At 41.9% G+C, this 17,150-nt stretch overlaps 1 protein-coding gene across 2 annotated transcripts in view; it reads right to left on the bottom strand.

The window, feature by feature from the left end:
- Positions 1 to 13,906, bottom strand: part of TBL1XR1 (TBL1X/Y related 1) — a 320,769-nt gene extending 306,863 nt beyond the window's left edge. The window contains exon 1 of one of the 2 annotated variants that reach the window (XM_070753655.1): positions 13,365 to 13,906. The gene's annotated coding sequence lies outside the window, so the exon portion shown is untranslated. Of the gene's footprint in view, positions 1 to 12,424; positions 13,050 to 13,364 lie in introns of those variants that run through there. The other variant, XM_070753656.1, reaches the window with a different exon arrangement.
- Positions 13,907 to 17,150: the final 3,244 nt, after the last annotated feature.

A 17,150-nucleotide genomic window follows, 5' to 3' on the forward strand; every position in this document is an offset into this window, starting at 1 on the left:
CTGTGATTCAACCCTTTTGCTATAAAATTTCATCTCCTGAATGCTGGTTAAATGTGTACACATTTTTTATCCTATCTACTGGACCCTAAATAATGTTTTACGATTAATGTATTTTTACAATGACTATGCTAATAATAATAATAATAATTATTATTATTATTATTATTATTATTATTATTATTATTATTATTATTATTTAGACTTGTATGTCGCCCCTCTCCGAAGACTCAGAGCGGCTCACAACAAATAATACAGAAATAAAAATCTAATATTAAAAACAATTATAAAAATTATAATCAAAACAATTATAATTATAAAACAATTATAATGATCTATCGCAGTGATGGCGGACCTATGGCACGCAGAGCCATATCTGCTAGCATGCGAGCCGTTGCCCCAGTTCAGCTCCAACATGCATGTGTGTGCCAGTCAGCTGATTTTTGGCTCGCAAAGAGGCTCTGGGAGGGCATTTTTAGCTTCCAGGGAGCCTCCGGGAGGATGGGAGAGGGCATTTTTACCCTCCCCCAGCTCCAGGGAAGCCTTTGGAGCCTGGAGAGGCCAAAACACAAGCCTACTGGGCCTATCAGAAGTTGGGAGACAGGCCATTTCCAGCCTCCAGAGGGAGATGGTGGAAGCTGTTTTAGGCATTCCCTGGTATTGAATTATTGGCACATGCACGATAGCGGGCGGGCACACTCTTTCGGCACCCGAGGAACAAAAGGTTTTCCATCACTGATCTATCACTATTGCTGTATGTACATTGAGAGCTTATGCAACAGTGGGCAAATTCCTTATGTATCTAATCACACTTGGCCAATAAAGAATTCTAATTCTAAACATTCCTAAGGTAAAATCTATATAAATATATAAATATCCTCCTTCTCTAAAATGTTCAAGGTGGTGTGGCCCATATAAAGACTCTTTTGGCTTGTTATTAATTATGTCCATTATCATATACAAGACAACATAAAAGCATAGACAAGAACTACGCAAAAGGAATTTACATCCTTCAAATTATATTTCAGCACAGAAGCGTGATATTTTCAGATTTCTAGAGAACAGAAAAAATAACTTACCATATTTTTCAGAGTTTAAGACGCACAGGAGTATAAGACGCACCTTAGTTTTGGGGAGGAAAATAGGGGGGGGAGAGATCTACCTACCAGGTATTCATCTGGCTAGCGTCTTTAGCACATTATTTTATTCCCCAGTTAGAGCTGAAAAACCCTTTTTCATAGGGAGTAGGAATGAAAACAAGCCTGCAAAGACTCGGGGCAGGAAAAACTGCTTTGGAGGGAGCAGGAATTAAAAAATATGCAGCAAGCCAGGAAGATCATTAGCACCGCAATAGGGCTGAAAAGTACCGCTTTTCAGAAGGAGTAGGAATGAAAACAAGTCTGCAAAGACTTAGGGGAGGAAAAAAAAACCTTCAGAGGGAATAGGAAGTCGGGAAGATTGTTAGCATTTAGTGCTGGGGGAAAAGAGCTTCGAAAAAGCTACCTTTGGAGTATAAGACACACCCAAATTTGCAGCCTCTTTTAAGGAGGAAAAAGATGCATCTTATACTCTGAAAAATACGATCATCTCCTTTTCCTCAGTTTAGTTCACAACGATTTTGAAGAACAAACAGAACAGTTATATCAATCCTTGCCTAACCATGAAAAATTGACAAGTATATATGAATTCAGTTTGGGGGCTAAACTGTACTGCCAAGCCTCATTTTTCAAATATCAGGTCAATGTGCTTCCCAAATTACTGCTCACTGGTTTCCAAAAGCATTCAAAGCAGCTAAATAATAATTATCAATCAAGGGAGCAAGGGAAGCATTCAAGATAAGGGTTCTTTTAGTTACTCAAAAAGGAATCGTATTTTATTTTATTTTATTTTATTTTAAGGGGAATATCTTTAACAAAAAACTCTGCTCAGAAGACCTCTTCCTGATGGGAAAAAAACCCTTTTGCAAACTTAAATACCCTAGTTTCAGTTACCTAATACTTTTTGTAAACATCTAGTGTGCTAATAAAAAGAAGGCAATGAACTGTTCAGAGGATACATAAAACAACACACAGTTACTCAATGCTCGTGCAGATTACAATTACTTAATTTCACAAACATCAACCAATCCATTTTTTTTTTACCTTCCATTACCTTCTTCTCCGCCCTCCACAAACTCATTCATATCACTTGGTCACATCCAGGAATGAAATGCTCCCGGTTCGGTTGGTTGTTAGAGAACCATTTGTGAAGGCAGCATGAGGCTCCGCCCACCCTCCCGGACTCCATTTGGATTTATTATTACTATTACTATTACTATTACTATTAATTAGATTTGTATGCCGCCCCTCTCCGAAGACTCGGGGCAGCTCACAACAGCAATAAAAAACAGTATAATAATGAAACAAATCTAATAATAAAATTACATTAAAAAACCCAACAATTAAAAACCATACAACACATACATACCAAACATAAAATATAAGAAAGCCTGGGAGGATGTCTTAGTTCCCCCATGCCTGGCGATACAGATGGGTCTTGAGTAACTTGCGAAAGACAAGGAGGGTGGGGGCTGTTCTAATATCCGGGGGGAGTTGATTCCAGAGGGCCAGGACCGCCACAGAGAAGGCTCTTCCCCTGGGGCCCGCCAAACGACATTGTTTGGTCGACGGGACCTGGAGAAGGCCAACTCTGTGGGACCTTATCGGCCGCTGGGATTTGTGCGGTAGAAGGCGGTTCCAGAGGTATTCTGGTCCAATGCCATGAAGGGCTTTAAAGGTCATTACCAACACTTTGAATTGTGACCAGAAACCGATTGGCAGCCAGTGTAGGCCATGGAGTGTTGTAGAAACGTGGGCGAATCTAGGAAGCCCCACGATAGCTCTTGCGGTCGCATTCTGCACGATCTGAAGTTTCCGAATAGTTTTCAAAGGTAGCCCCATGTAGAGAGCGTTGCAGTAATCGAACCTCGAGGTGATAAGGGCATGAACGACTGTGAGCAATGACTCCTTGTCCAAATAGGGCCGCAATTGATGCACCAGGCGAACCTGGGCAAACGCCCTCCTCGCCACAGCCGAAAGATGGTGTTCCAATGTTAGCTGTGGATTGAGGGGGATGCTCAAGTTGCGAACCCTCTCTGAGGGGGTCAATAATTCCCCCCCCCCAGGGTAATGGACGGACAGATGGAGTTGTCCTTGGGAGGCAAAACCCACAGCCACTCCGTCTTGTGTGGATTGAGTTTGAGCTTGTTGACACCCATCCAGACCCCAACAGCCTCCAGGCACCGGCACATCACTTCCACTGCTTCGTTGACTGGATTATTTTACCCTCTGTGCATGCACAAAGCATTCTGTGCCTGTGCAGAGGGTAAAAGAACACAAATGGCAGTATACATGCGGGGTTTCACGTTGCCTTTGCGACCGGCTCTCTAACGACCAACAGGCACCAGCGAACCAGGAGCATTTCACCTCCGGTCACCTCTCTGTCTTGGTTTGGTACGACACAAATTTATTTCAAAAAAGAAGCTAAGAAATTAAAATACAGAATCTTGCCAAATAAAGGGGAAAATAAAATGGCCAAATAAAAATCTCTTCTCAAGCGTATATGCTTAATGTTTTAGAAGTTTTAAGATTAGGAGCTGAGCTAGATAAAGTGTAAATACTTTAAGGAAAATAAAATTATTCATTGCTCAGATAGCTTGACAAAACAGCATGGTCAGCTGTAAATCCTGCTGAAATGGACATTTTATGTCAAGAGAAGTCCCCCATTTCAGAAATAATGTTTTGCGTTGTAGAAAAAGTCCCAAATTCTAATCACAATTTAATTCCTACCACTTATTGTACTAAAAACATGACATGGTCTGTTGGTTTAGCATTTTTGCAAATCCAAATACAATGGTGTGGAAACTAAAGTATAGTGTAATTTTTTAAATTAATAAATAGTGGTCTATTTATTAAACTGTGGTTTAATGCGATGGAAGAATCCAAGAATGATATAGTTTAACTATTTATTACACAGATTCTAAGCACAGGTCAGTTCCAAATAATTTGCTGGCATAAAATATAATAATACTGATCCTGTCCGCTAAGCAACACAAACTCTTTTAGTAAGCAAGGAACAACATGTTAAATAAACCTCAGAAACTACTACAACTTACAAATAAAAGCTCTTATAATGTCTCAACATTTTTCCCAGTTTTAAAACCACTTTTCTGCCTATTTTCTAAAAGAAAAAGATTATATTTTTCCCAAAAATAATCACATGCAGTAAAATAAGGTAGTCCTCTACAACTGAGCTCAAATTTCTGTTGCTAAGTGAGATGGTTGTTAAGTGAATGTTGACTCATTTTACGACCTTTCTTGCAACAGTTAAGAGAATCACTATAGTTGTTAAGTTGATCGTGTTCGAAGAAGATTTTGGTATCTAAAAGATAGTTAAGTTAGTATCATGTTTGTTAAGCAAATCTGGCTTCCCTATTGACTTTGCTTGTCAGAGGATCCCAAAAGGTGATCAAGTAACTCTGGGACACTAGTCATAATAAATATGAATCAGTTGCCAAGCGTCTGAGTTTTGATCACGTCACCATAAGGATGCTGCAACAGTTGTGTGAAAAATCGCCATAAGTCACTTTTTTCTGTGCCGTTGTGAGTTTAAACAGTCACTAAATGAACTATTGTAAGTGAAAAACCATCTGTAGTGAAGCCCAATCTGCCCCTTTGAAAAAGATGCTATCCAGAAACTGCACATTTGTGCTTAAAATCTACAATTTTATACCTGATAAAAGACATAAATTCTCTGCAAAGTTATTATTGAGTTTTCTTTCATGTCTGTTCTTCCCAGGAAATAATAGAATTAGTTTTTATATTTTAAAAATGCTATTATTGTGCCACTTTGCATGTAATTTCATGGAGACAGTGGAATGAATTGGAATTGCTTATTCAAATTCATGAAGGCTAAAATTTAAAAACACCCCTTACAAGGTTACTCAATGCAGATGCCAAAATATATTTTGCATCATTCACACCATTATGTTTATTCTGATCCTTGTTTTATTTATGAATCACCTTTTTCTAAGTAGCCAAGTGCTAGGCAAAGATAAATTTTCAAAAGAACCCTGCATGTATTCAGAAGACTGAAATAAAATTTTAACTATTAAATCATTATTATTTGGCTTCCTAAATGGAGAAAAAATGTGTAATGTTTTTCCTTAATTGTACTGCCTTTAGTGAAAAGGCCCTGCCCTTATTTCATAACACAACAGCAAAATAGCTAACTGACTCGGTTTATTTATATATCCCCTGCAACTACTGTCTGATAACAAGGGAACAGCAAAATGCAATGTCAACATAGGCTTAATTCCAGTATTTTTATCTAAAATAAAATATCAAGTTAAAGATTCTGCACAAATGTAGTCTTCTTTTTAAAAACGTTGATGTTCTATGGGTTTTCCTTGCAAATAAAATATGAACTTAATTGGTTCCCGGAGGAGGTTCGTAAGGCGAAAAGTCCGTAAGACGAAACAATGTTTCCCATAGGAAACAATGTAAAGTCAATTAATGCATACAAGAACCACCACCCACCCCCGCAAAAATGGCGCTCCGCTGGGCGCCGCCGCCCAGCTGTCGCCTTTTGAAACAGCCAGGGGGCTTCTCGGCGTTCTCCTGAACGCCGAACCTGAGAGTTCGGCAAAAGTTTGGGTTCCGCGTTCGGGTTCAGGAGGATGCTGAGAAGCCCCGCCGCCCGGCTGTCAGCTTTGCAAAAGAGCCGCGGAGCTGTCAGGCCGGTCGGGAAGCTCAAACGGAGGTGGGCAATCCCAATAGGGAATTCCATGGACGAAGCTTTGACGTCACGAAGACATCCTTCCTGGCCGGCCGAAACGTGGACTCCAGGAAGGACGTCTTCGTGACGTCAAAGCTCCGCCCATGGAATTCCCTATTGGGATTCTCCACCTCCGTTTGAGGCTCCTGACCGGCCCGACAGCTCCGCGGCTCTTTAGCAAAGCTGACAGCCGGGTGGCAGGGCTTCTCAGTGTCCTCCTGAACCCAAATGCCGAACCCGAACTTTTGCCGAACTTCCGAGTTCGGCGTTCGGGAGAATGCCGAGAAGCCCCCCTGGCTGTTTCAAAAGGCGACAGCCGGGCAGCAGTGCTTCTCGGCGGCCACCCAAACCCGAACCTTTGCCGAATGTCCGGGTTCGGCGTTTGGGCGGCGGGTTCGTAAGATGGAAAAAGTTTGGAAGAAGAGGCAAAAAATTTCCGAACACCGGGTTCGTATCTTGGAAAGCTCGTATGACGAGGGATTCGTATGACGAGGTACCACTGTAGTCCTCATTTAACAAGCACAACTGAGGCAGGCAACTCAGTCAGCAATTGAAGCAGTCAATATAATAAGTCAAACTACAACCTTGACTATGATTTCATTTCAGCTTTGCCTTGTTTACAGACCTGAAAAGGTTGTAAAAGGAATGATCATAAACTACAGTCACTAAATAAGCCGAGGACTAATTCAGCGAGGACGTTCAATAATTATAATATATTAATACATTAAAAATCCCCAACCTAGATAGAATACCATTTTTATTTGACTTAAATTGTTGACTGAACTGAAACATGGTAATAATAGACCACCATTTATGCTTTCCATGTTGTGCAAACTTGCCATCTGTGACTCAGCCAAACAATGTTTGAAGAGTGGCTTAGCATTATTCCAAATGAGTCAGAATGCCTGACTTTGCACAGCCTGCCTAGATATGATTTGCTTATCTTGAATAAACAATTGGCTGGGTTCAGACGTAACTGCTAAAATATGTATTTGCAAAGTACCCTGGGAAATGCATTTAAAATTCTCTTTTCCCCTGGTATAAAAGCTTGTAGGCTAGTCAGCCTCACTAAGTTCGCACAACATATGGAGCCAAACTGAGCCACCCACATTTCAACTTAACATGAACCTAGCACTATTTTTTTATGAGTTCTCCTAATTATCACTTGAGGTAAAAATTACAGGAATCCCTACAGTTCCACAAGCTAAATTGTAAAGCATTTTGTATTTGGACTTATACCACTTTAGCATTTCAAAGAACCAAACAAGCATTCATTGTTACTGGAATCTGAAAGAAACTACTAGCTTCTGAAACAACTTATCAAATAACCAAGGGGTTGAAGCACGTCACCTGGTGTTCAAGCTAACTTCCATCTAACTGACAGATACTCACCTTTTTCCTTACAAGCAATTCAGCTGGGAATGGAGACATGCATCTGAATCAAACAGCCATCAAAACAAGGCTATTATAGGAAGTAGCAAATGTATCCCAGGTGCTCTCAATTATTATATGGGATAGAAGTCCTGGCATTTCCTGATTGGTAAAACATCTCTATGAATTTGACTTTTATAGATCCAGCCTTAACATCGCTCCAACTTGTGTTGAATTAATAGGAAGCACACACATTTAGGTGCTAAAAAGCAAGGACATGTTGAATGCCCCTTGAAACCTTTAAGCAATGTGGGGATAAATCTGAGGTGGGGGGGGTGGAATATAATTGAAAGTTTTCTTTTGTTTTGGGGTTGAATTCACATATGAAGTTAAACTATGGTCTGCAAATTAAGCCGCAACGCAATTCGTGCAACACGACACGCTAAGACCTAAAATTAAACGGGTGGTTTGTAACTCTTCTTGGTCATGTTAAAAATGACAATTTATGCCTCAAAAATGGCTATGATCATTTTAATACATATTAATTTTACAAGACGTTTAAGAATCACTCCAAACTCCAAATTGCCAGAATTTGTAATCTACACAATAGTTAATACATATTCACAACTTTTTTAAAAATCCAAAATGGTGGCCAATCTATTTGTTAAGCAGCTGCATACATATAGAAACAAGTAAAATGACATGTGCACACTTGTTAACCGAGGTTTTTGGCATGCCATGCAAATACAGCCTACACTATGGGAACGCAATGATTGTCATTTAGAAAGTATGATTTACAGCTTTCTGCAAGGTAGAAAACCAAACCAACAAGCCATGTGCTAGCATAATGAATGAACTTAAAGTATAAGTTAAGCATTAATTTTCTTTGGCGGGTAGGTAGGTTTTAAATCTAATAAATAATAAAGTCTAATAAATTATTATTATTATTGTTGTTGTTGTAATTAATTATAAACCCCAGTTCTACGTATAATGAAACCTTTGTTACTTTTGTTATATTTTATATATTTAAGTTGTTATAACCAGATTTTTAAAAGTAAGCCTATGGACACTATTTTGTACTGTGCTGTTACATCACAATAGAAGCTGTTTTCACACAGTCCTGAACCCAGTTAACTGAATCAACTCATTTTATGTGTTCATGCTATGGTAAATACTCAATCATGTTATCCAAATAAACTAAAGATGCACAATACAGCTGAGTTACCAAAACAACAAGCCACAGTTGGTGTACAAAAACATTTGCCACTTATTTATGTGACCTTGTAGGTAAACAGTCAAAAATGGCTGTACCTTCACATGAAAAATATCATCTGTAGTCTATTACAGTTGCACCACTGGGGGTGAGGAGTAGAATCCTCCTTTTATCCAAGGATGACGTACACATTTACAAGATGGCAGTCATGCCATTTTGAATATGACCGCCATCTTGTTCGTTTTCTAATCTCAAATACATCCCACATCTCTACAAGAAACATTATTTATCCAATCTGTTCCTATTTTCTTGGTTAAATGTTGGGCCACAATTCCTTTGGTTGCCACTCAACCCAGCCAATGGAACCTTAGCTATCAATTATGAGAGTTGTAACAGACTTGGGTATTATCAGAAAAGTTATATTTAGCTCTCACAGCTTATAGTTATTGGCAGACATCCCCCATAAGTGGGTCAATTACTTCTTAAAATATTCAAATCCCTTCATCTCTCACACACAAGAATTTTACAAGAATCACAACTGCACCTACTGAAGCATAGGCCTGAAAATCTTCCATTAAGAAAGGCCCCATAATCTATGTCTCTGTTCATATGATTACATGCCTTAAACCATTCTCCAGTTGTCTAGAATTGAGTAAAGAACTTCCATATCAGTGAGTTCATACACAATAAAGATAGTAGTCAACAACTTATTATGTAGTTGTGAAATGTGTAAATTCATTAGAAATTGTAGGAAGAATTCCCTTTTCCCCCTTCATAGATGTACCGCCATTAACATCTTCAAAAATGTCATGATAAAAAAATCTAACAATTAATCCTACCTCCATTGTTCTGTTCAGTTGTTTATGATTTATAAAACATGTTTTATAAGTAACATGTTGTGGGAAGCCAACCAACTTAGTTTCAGGCCCAAGCATGGTTTATAGCAGTGACGGGGAACCTTTTTTCCTCAGGTGCCAAAACTATGCGCACGCGATTGTGCGTGCACATGTGCCTACACCCATAAGTCAATGCTCCCCACATGCCCTGTCCCCCTGTGCATGTACACGGGAGTGCCCCATGTTTCCCCCCACCCCTGCGCATGTATGGACGACACTCCCGTTCCCCAACCTCCGGTGGAACCAGTAAGCTTGTCCTCCCCAAGGCCCTCTAGAGGTCGAAAACTCCCTCCCAGAGCCTTCATGTGAGCCAAAAATCAGCCAGCCAGTGCACCCATGCGCGCTGGAACTGAACTAGTATAATGGCTCGCATGCCAGCAGATATGGCTCCACACGCCATTTGTGGCATGCATGCCATAGGTTCGCGATCACGGGTTTATAGCATTAAGGGATGATCCAAGTCTCTATGACAATGTACAGATAATCCTCAACTTACGACCACAATTTAGCTCAAAATTTATGTTGCCAAGCAAGGAAGTTGAGTTTTGACGTATTTTGCAACCTTTTGCCACAGTTCAGCGAATTATTGTAGTTATTGTTAAGTGAATCTGGCTTCCCCCATTGACTTTGCTTATCAGAAGCCAGTTGGGAAGGTTACAAAATGGCGATCACATAACCCCAGGTCAGTACAACCATAATAAATTCATAATAATTCCATAATAATTCATGAATTTTGATCACCTGATGATGGGGATACTGAAACAATCCTAAGCATGAAAACCAATCATAAAAGTACATTTTTCAGTAGTTAGTTGTACCTGTAAAATACCATGCTTTTTTTAAAAATTGCAACATCTATGAATAAAAATGTTATAACTGTCTAAACACCAACATCTCAATCATATCCATATCTAGAGGGGGGGGAGTATTGCTGTTTTCCTGGTATTTTTGAGTCCCACCGCAAAGGGGAAAAATATGGAATTTGAAAATTTAAAAGCAAGTTTAGACACTCCATAAAACCACATATAACCCATATACATTTTGGCCTAGTCTAGTGATGACCAACCTATCCATGGCATGGGTTCCACAGGTGGCACGCGGAGCTATATCAGATATTTATTTATTTATTAGATTTCTATGCCGCCCTTCTCAAGACGACTTGGGGCGGCGTACAACATTATAAATGCAAAAATATGTACAGTATAAAGAAATCTAAATTATTTTAAAAAGAAATTCCGCAAAATTACTACAAATATTAAGGGGTGGGGAGTTGCCCTACTTCAGTTCCAGCAGGTGTGCACCAGCCAGCTGATTTTTGGCTCGCATGGAGGCTCTGGGAGGGCATTTTTGGCTTCCGGAGGGCCTCCAGGGGGATGGGGGAGGGCGTTTTTGCCTACCGGGCCCATCAGACATTGGGCCTATCGGGCCCATCAAAAATTCGGAAACAGGCTGTTTCTGGCCTCCAGAGGGCCTTCCGGGGGAGCAGGGGAGGCAATTTTCACCCTCCCCAGGCATTGAATTATGGGTGTGGGCACTCCGCAGGCGCAATAGTGTGTGCGCACGCGCTTTCGGCACCCGAAAGAGAAAAAACGTTCTCCATCACTGGCCTAGACTTACAATTTCTGACTGGTTCAGTGTATCATGCCATCGGACAAAACTGAGTTAATTCATGAAGCCATGTTCTGGTGAAGCAAACACCTTTTATTAACCTCACTGTGTTATCAACATAACTCCAAGTTTGAGGCCTAGTCCAAGTCCACAGCCCTTTCCCCAAAGTTTTGACTAGGATGTGTTTTGAAGAGGATAAAATATCATGTCCAAGTGGTAAATAAGTGAGATGCAACTGAGATACAAGGCCAAGACAGATTACACACCACAAGTTTCTGTATTATTCCTGTTCATGAATCAAAACTGAACTTCTATTTAAGTCTGAGTGAAAAAGAAACCCCAAACTACACTATTGAGGTTAAATAGAATACTTTCCTCCCACTCACTCCCCCAAATCGCAGACTGATTATTTAAAAATGAGATTTCTACAATGCCTTATATAAATGAAATGCAACTCCCTTTACAACAAGAAAGAAAGAGGAGGAAGGAAGTGAAGCACATGTAGGAGTCAGAAATTCCAGGCAATTCAGGGACACCCTTTAATAGACATTTTGTCCAACCACTACATAGCAAGCAAAGTTCAGTGTTTGTTTTTTAAAAACAACTTCCACACTCCAGCAAAATCCACAGCCACGTTGTTTTTCTAGTTTAGCTCCCCGTTCCCTTGGTTTCCCTTCATTATTATTGAATAATCCGCCTCTTTTTTTCTACTAAAGATCCAAAAGGATAATAAAAGTGAACTACATTTACCATGGCAGGTAGATGATTAACCAGATCTAGTTCTGTACTGCAAATATATCCTCTGCTTTCAAAGCATACCATTAAAAAGAAAGGGGGGGGAGAGAATTGCACAGTTCACTGATTCGATCTTGAGACTTTTTTTTTTTACACACGTGGAAGAGAGGAACAGGGTAAAGCCACCCTGATTTCAAAACTAGGTCTTACAAGACATGTAAAACTCCTGAATTTTGCACCATTGTTTTTTCCCAAAGACCAAAGTTCATTCAGAACTTGGCTACTGGAATACATACTTTACGATTCTGCCAGTTGCTTTTATTATTTTAAAGGGGTGGGGGGTTTGCTCCAATTTCCAAAACAGTGTCCACAAATAATAAAAAACAAATAATCATTATTATGCCAGAAGATACAACAGCCACAAAAACAAATAATCATTATTATCCCAGAAGATACAACAGCCACAAAAACAAATAATCATTATTATCGCAGAAGATACAACAGCCTAGATTTTTTTTAAAAAAAGGGGGGGTGGAAAGAAACCATCAAAAGCCCCCTTCCCCCCCCCTTTATTATTTTGCAAAAGACACAGCAAAAGACACAGCTGAGCTCTCCCCCTCCCCCCACCACTGTGAGTTCACTCTGCCACATTCCTTCCCCTCCCCCACACCGCTTGCAAACAAGACATTTAAGGCGCAAAAACCTCAAGCAAAACTTTTCTTTCAACCCACCCGCCCCCCCCCCTTTCATTACCAATCATTTGGGAGAAAAATAAATAAATTCTACTGACCTTTCTTTTTTTGGGGAGGGGTGGGAGGAGGAAAAGAAAAACAACCCTGCACGCACGCACCACGCAAAAAACACACTTCCGAACTTAAGAGTCCTTTTTAAAATAAGACACCACTCCGCGCGCGTGTGCGTGTGTGTTTCCTTCCAGCAAGAATATTGTGCATCTATATATTTATATTATTTTTATATATATATCCGCCCGATGGGGAAAAATTTAAAAAAATTTAAAAAATAAAATAAAACCTCTCCTCTGGCCTAAAATCGTCTAAAAATAGGCAATCCAGCCAGCTTGCTTCATAATGGCTGCTGGGCTTTGCATTTATTAGTGCAAAGGCTTCTGCTGCTGCTGCTGCTGCTGCTTCTTCCCTTCCCCTCCCCCCCTCCCTCAGCGCCACACTTTCCAAAAACGCGATGAATCAACACTTTCCCCCTCCCCCACCACCAATGTAATTAATTAAAAGATCGGGAAGGGGGGGAGGTCGGAAAGACGAGCCCCCAAATAAAATAATAATAATAATAAAAGAGGTCGGGGAAGGAAAAAAAAGGTTAAAGTTAAAAGACACTGCCTTCCCCAAAAGGGAGGGGGAGGGGGCGCTGCAAATGCTTGTTACACTTCTGCCCCTCCCCCCACGCGCGGCTTCCTCCAACTAGCTACAAACACGGGCGCCCCTCCCCCACCAGCCCTTCACCCCCTCCCCCAACCTTTTCCCTCAATTCCCTTTCCAGCAACGCCCTCCGCGAAATCCCCCCTTAAAATCATACTTTTTTTTTAAGGGGGCGCCTGATATATATATATATTCTCCCCCCCCCCCCAAAAAAAGCTTTTGCAACCCAGATTATTTAAAACTACGCAGAGGCAAAACATGCACGCGGGAGGGGGGAAGAAGCGGGGGGGAGGGGTAGAGAAAACACTTATTTTATTTTATTTTTTAATTTCTTACCTTGCAATTTGATGGCTCAGTACGGCTCCCGGCCCCCCCTCCTTTTGCAATGGAGGCAAAAGAGGAGGAAAAAGCCCCCCACGCTGACACACATAAGAGCTATATTTCATGCAGCTTCCTCCTTCTCTCTTTTAAAAAAAAAAAGAGGTGTAATATATGGGTTTTTTGCAATTGCGGGTGCAGCCCAAAGGAAGGGGGGGGAGAGAGAAATAATAATGATAATAATAATTTTTTTTAAAAAAAAAATAAGACTTCAAGTAGCCACCGGGAAAAGGGGGGGAGGGAGGAGAGAGGGGGGAGGGTTGGAAATGCAATGTATTCAATTATATGACCCGAGTCTGGGTGAGGGGTGTGAGTGTGTGTTGAGGAAGAGAGAGAGAGATGGTGGTGCTGGAGGAAGGGAGGGGGATGGGAAGCAAAGAAGCGGTGGGGGGGAAATTATAGATTAAATCCCAAGGAAGGAAGAAGGAGGAGGAGGCAATCAAAAGGGGGGGGGAAGCAATGCTTTATATGTGAGTGTGTGTGTGCGCGCGCCTGTGTGTGTGTGTGTGTGCGTGTGATTTCGATTGAAGAGGAATTGAGGCAGAATGTAAAAGCTGTTACTAAGGGAAGGAGCCAAAACCGCTCTGAACAGCCAACAACTGGGCGCTCAGCAACTGAGGGGGGGGGGGGGCGGGCGGGAGAGAAAGGTGGCCGGCCGTACAGAAATGAGCAGGGAGAAGGAGGGGGGTGGGGGGGGAGAAAGAGGCGCTCTTGCACACAAACACACATACAGAAGGGAAGGAGGGGGTGGAGGCGGGCAGGCAGGCAGGCAAGGCCCGGCCTCCTTCCTTCTTCCCTCCCTCGCTCGCTCTCCCTTCTTTTTTTTTCGCCTACTTCCTGCGAAAACAAACCAGATTGGATTCCAAAGGAGGAGGAGGAGGGTAAAAGGAGGAGGGAGGGCGCAGAAAACAACATCTGGATTCGCACAACAAGCCAAACAACAACATTTTTAAAAAACCCACCATGTTGGAAGGAAGGGGGGGGGATTTAATTTAGGCAGGCAATTGACAATTGCAAGCGATGCAAAAGGGGGAGGGGAGAAAGGGGGAAATTCCAGAGTTTTTTGCTGCTCTTTGGAATTTCCCTTTGGAATGGTTCTATAGCCAGGAGTCATTTTAGGTTTAAGGGTGGATTTGTTGTTGATTTTTTAATGATGATGATTTTTGGGGTGGATTATTAATGGATGGTTGGTTTGGGGAGGCGGGTGGGCGGCCTTTTTTTTTTTAGCGATGGACCAAATAGGAAAGAAGAATCAATCAAATAAGCATGATAAAACACACACACATACAGAAAGAGAGAGAGAGGTTGCCACGCTCCCCCCCTTCCCCAAAAAAGGATGGGCAGAGCGGGTGGGTGATTTGGGTTCATGGAGGAATGCGATGAGAAACGTGGGAAACCAGATCATCACGTTAAACCCCTCCATCCTTGGATTTAGGTGATGTCAGCCCAGGATGCGTGGCTTTCTAACTTGCAAGCTTTGCACAGGGCTGAGTGCCAATCTATAGGCACGTTAGGGGCTTCCAAATAATGCATCAGTAGAAAGGGATGTGCAGGGATTTTTTTTTGGGGGGTGGAGAGGGCGGAAAAGAAAGCAACATACGTTTGCAGGCATAAATGGGGGACACCCCCCCCCCATCCGTGAAAAAAAGAGAGGGAGGAAGGGATTCATCCTGGGGCTCAGCCCTTGCCATAAAGCAGGCAACGGTGTAGCACAAACCCAGCCCCCAAAATCAGAGCTGTGGGGTTCCCTGCACAATTGGCGGAGAAATAAGAGAAATGGTCCTCTTTGTTTTTGAAAAACTGGGTAAAAAAAAACCCCACCTCCCGAGCGCCAGATCTTTTATTTATGCAATAAATAAATATGCAATCCAGATCACAGGCGTTGGGAACGAAAACAACTGGTACCAATGCTGCATGGGGGAGGGGAGGAACATGGGTGGGGGAGGGGGGGAAAGAGGCGGCCAGACAGGAAGTTGCATAAACAGAGCAAGTCATCTGCGGTGCTTTCCGTTTGAAATTAAAACGCACAGAAAGGAAAGGAGCCAGAATGTAAGAGAGCAAAAAAAAAAAAAGGGGGGGGGGGAGCGGAAGAAAAATAAACACCAGGAAGGAGGGAGTGCTTAGGCGAGGGACACACCCTGTTGCTAAAATGCTCTCAGATAAACCAACTGCACACAGGAGGTGGCCGTGATTAGGGACGTGGGCCTTTAACTAGGGCAAAAATTGTGGGAAGCAGGGATGCTAAGTCGCAAGAGAAGATGCTCTTTTTAGTAGCCCCTCCAACCAATTTACAACAAATAATAATATTGATTGTAATTTGTACATGTACACTTTTTTTTCCCCTTGCAATGTGGTCAGGGCACTACAATGAAATAGATTTCAATTTTCACATTTGCCTCCCCTTTGTTAGGGAAGGTGAGTAAAGGCACAGGTGTCAAATTTGCAATGTCACATTGCTGTCCCGTGATATATCAATAAACCAAGTAATAGAATGCGGCTGCGCGAGCTATCATGGGCCTCCCTACGTACACCCATGTTTCATCAACACTCCGCGGCTTGCACTGGCTGCCGATCAGTTTCCGGTCACAATTCAAAGTGTTGGTAATGACCTACATGGCATCGGACCAGAATACCTACGGGACTGCCTTCTACCGCACGAGTCCCAGCGTCCGGTTAGGTCCCACAGAGTTGGCCTTCTCCAGGTCCCGTCGACTAAACAGTGCCATCTAGCAGCACCCAGGGGAAGAGCCTTCTCTGTGGCGGCCCCGGCCCTCTGGAATGAGCTCCCCCCAGAGATTCGAATTGCCCCCATCCTCCTTGTCTTCCGGAAGATGTTAAAGACCCACTTATGTCGCCAGGCATGGGGAGACTGTCCCCCCCCCGCTTGAGAATGGTATGATTATGTAGTATGATTGGTTTTTTTAAATAATGAGGGGTTTTACATTTAGTTTTTACTAATATTAGATTTGTACCATGCGCACTATCCAGCTAATCTTTGTACACCCAGGCACACCAGAAACCCGAAGACCAGGTGGCCAGTGCATATACATGTGCCAGAAACTGGAAGATCATCTTCCCAGCACATCCATGCACAATGGATGGCTGTTCTTCTGGGTTCCAATGCACAAATGCACTCCATCCACCTGGTCTTCATATGTGCATGACCACCAGAAACCAGAAGACCGGTGCACATCTATCTTGGAAAAATGAAGAAATCCCTCTGGAAGAAGAAATAATAAGGAAAAATTTGGCCTGTGCAGAAATGGACAGGCTGACATTACAACTCAAAAATAAGAGTGAGACAGAATCAGGGGTGGGCTGCTGTCTGGATGGGGAGGAATGCGGTGGTGTAGCAAAAATGGAGCTCTACCCCAGAGCACCCAATCTGCACCGAAAGATTTATTTATTTATTTTATTTTATTTTATTTATTTATTTATTTATTTATTTATTTATTTAGTCCAATACATAATGCACATTGAAGACAATAGATATGTAGTAATATAACTAAAGAAACGAATAGAAGAAAAGATATAAAAATATAGGTGAATAAATTTGAAAGGAAGAAAAGATAAATGAGATAAGGAGAGACAATTGGACAGGGGACGGAAGGCACACTGGTGCACTTATGCACGTCCCTTACTGACCTCTAAGGAACCTGGAGAGGTCAACCGTGGAGAGTCTAAGGGAAAAATGTTGGAGGGTAAGGGGTTGACACTACTGAGTCAGGTAATGAGTTCCACGCT

This window comes from Erythrolamprus reginae, chromosome 5, assembly GCF_031021105.1.
Source record: "Erythrolamprus reginae isolate rEryReg1 chromosome 5, rEryReg1.hap1, whole genome shotgun sequence".
Lineage (NCBI taxonomy): Eukaryota > Metazoa > Chordata > Lepidosauria > Squamata > Dipsadidae > Erythrolamprus > Erythrolamprus reginae.